The sequence below is a fragment of the Salvelinus sp. IW2-2015 genome, unplaced genomic scaffold (genome assembly GCF_002910315.2).
Source record: "Salvelinus sp. IW2-2015 unplaced genomic scaffold, ASM291031v2 Un_scaffold3918, whole genome shotgun sequence".
Taxonomy (NCBI): Eukaryota; Metazoa; Chordata; class Actinopteri; order Salmoniformes; family Salmonidae; genus Salvelinus; species Salvelinus sp. IW2-2015.
In genome coordinates, this window is record NW_019945192.1 from 27067 (window position 1) to 29865 (window position 2799).

At 46.2% G+C, this 2799-nt stretch overlaps 1 pseudogene; it reads left to right on the forward strand.

Moving 5' to 3' along the window:
- LOC112076674 (ras-related protein Rab-40C-like) overlaps nucleotides 1-2799 on the forward strand; it is a 20289-nt pseudogene that overhangs the window by 12770 nt on the left and 4720 nt on the right.

The following is a 2799-nucleotide window of genomic DNA, read 5'->3' on the forward strand; positions in this document are numbered from 1 at the left end:
CCTGTGCTATTAAACAGTTTGGAAAGTTCCAGGAAATTACTCGTTATGCGCTCTCTAGAGCTTCTGATAGGGCTAACTACATAATTTTGAGTCAATTGGGAGGAAGGTACTGTGCGTGCAGTGTATTTTCAAGGCCTTACTTCAAATCTCAGTGGCCTCTTGCGACTTGACAACTCTATGGGGAAATCTAAAGAATAAGCCACAAGACCTCCAGAGAAAAATCTTTTGTAGACCTCACAATCATTCTGGTTCATCCTTGGCAGCAAATTTCCAAACGCCTAGAACGGCTACCACGTTATCGTACAAACAAGTAGTACGCAAGTATAAACACCATGGGACCACGCAGCCTTTTCATATCCCTCAGGAAGGAGACGCAGTTTCTGTCTTCCAGAGGTGACACATAACTTTGGCGAAAAGTGCATAATCAAGAACTCCCCAGAACGTAACAGCAACGAGCGACCTTCGGACAGACTGCTCGGAGGAACACGGTACAAATGGACTCTAATGCACAGTAGAAGAGTCTATATCGAAATACACCTGAAAGAGGGCGGTGGCAAGCAAGGAGGGAAAGGGCCACTGGGGGCTGCCTGCGCAAGAGGACCGCCAGTAGAAAGAAAGCGCCAGAAGTCGGGTTTTGTTTGCAAGCCTTGCATAATGGGACAAGAATTTTTAGTATGCTTTTGGGGAAGAGGAATGGTTGCGTCTGTATGGATGAAACAAAAATCTTACGAAATCCTGCTTTGGCCCATAATGTTCCGCGGTGATCGTTGATGCGCTTGGAGGGAAAAATGGGGGGAGGCGGTGCGAGGCACGGAAAGAACCCATCCACAACGTGAAGCAGTCGGGGTTGGCAGCATCAGTGTGGGGAGAGCCTGTGGGTGCTTAGCGCCAGGAGGGGCACAAACTTGAGTGCACTTCACAAAAAAAGATGGCATCCATCGGATAAGGGAATTATGTGGATGTATTGAAAGCAACATCTCGAAAGACATCAGTCAGGAATTAAAGCTTGGTCGCCAACATGGGTCTTACCATACTTCCAAAAGTTGTGGACAAAATGGCTTAAGGACACAAAGTCGAAAGGTATTGTATGGCACATCTACATAAGCCCGACCTCAAATCCACATAGAAAATGTGTTGGCAGAACTGAAAAAGCGTGTGCGAGCAAGGAGGCCTACAAACCGGACTCAGTTACACCAGGTCTGTCAGGAGGAATGGGCCAAAATTCACCCAACTTAGTGTGGGAAGCTTGTGGAAGGCTACCTGAAATGTTTGACCCAAGTTAAACAATTTAAAGGCAATGCTACCAAATACTAATTGAGTGTATGTAAACTTCTGACCCACTGGGAATGTGATGAAAGAAATAAAGCTGACATAAATCATTCTCTACTATTATTCTGACATTTCACATTCTTAAAATAAGTGGTGATCCTAACTGACCTAAGACAGGGAATTTTTACTAGGATTATATGTCAGGAATTGTGAAAAACTGAGTTTAAATGTATTTGGCTGTGTATGTAAACTTCCGACTTCAACTGTATATAGTATATATTATCTAATATTATTGTTTCATGCACTTCTCTTTTTGACCTGCACTGTTGGAGCTTAAGAATTTTACTGTACCCTGCAATTACATCTGAGACTCTGTGCACATGACTAATAAACTCATCTAATCTAGTACACACACAATCTAATGGCATAGTACACACACAATCTAATGGCATAGTACACACACAATCTAATGACATAGTACACACACATTCTACTGACACAAGTCCCCTACTGAGTGTGTTTGGCTGGCCCTGTCTGCTCCTCCTACTTCTATAAACAGGACATAAAGAACAATGCCTGATGTGTGTGTGTTCTCCAGGGGATCCTGCTGGTGTATGACATCGCAAACCGCTGGTCGTTCGAAGGCATCGATCGCTGGATACGAGAGATTGACGAGGTATGGAGGGAGGAGAGGAGGAAGGGAAAAAGGGGAGATGAGAGAGGAGGAAGGGAAATAGGGGAGATGAGGGAGGGAGGGACGAGAGGAGGAAGGGAAAAGGGGGAGATGAAGAAGGGAAATAGGGGAGATGAGGGTAGAGGAGATTAGAGGATAGGAAGGAAGGGAGGGAGGGAGAGGAAAGGAGAGACCCTGTCCCATAGTCCTCAACACACCTCAGTGAACAGAATAGGCCCAGAGTACTGCAATAGACACACCATGTCCTTCCTGATGGCTGGGATGCAGAAGCCTAGAGGACATTCTCCCTGGGTGTGTGTCTGTGTTTCTCTCAGGGTGTGGTGTTTGGTGAAGATGTGTCTTTCCTGGTTCACCTCTAGTCTACAGTACCTTGCAACTGGACTCCTGTCATTCAGAGAGCGGGGGAGAGAAAGACAGATGGGGGAGAGAAAGACAGATGGGGGAGGGAAGGAGAGAGGGGGGAGGGAAGGAGAGAGGGGGAGGGAAGGAGAAAGAGGGGGTGAGAGAGACAGAAGAGGGAGGGAAGGAGAGAGAAGAGGGAGAGAGAGGAAAATAGACTAGATAATTTGATTGGTAGAATGAGCGGTGAAGCCGCTAGAAAGACCAGGGCCCGTTTCCCATAGCGATGGAACTCGGGCTTACCAGTGTTTTAACCATGTATCTCTCCTACAACGGCCCAAGATGTAACGTGTGTTTCCCAAAACACCATGCAGAGAGAACCTTCGTTAAGTGCGTTGTTGCAGCGTGTGTCCATACTGATAGGATGGATACTGATAGGATGGATACTGATAGGATGGATACTGATAGGATAGGATGGATACTGATAGGATGGATAC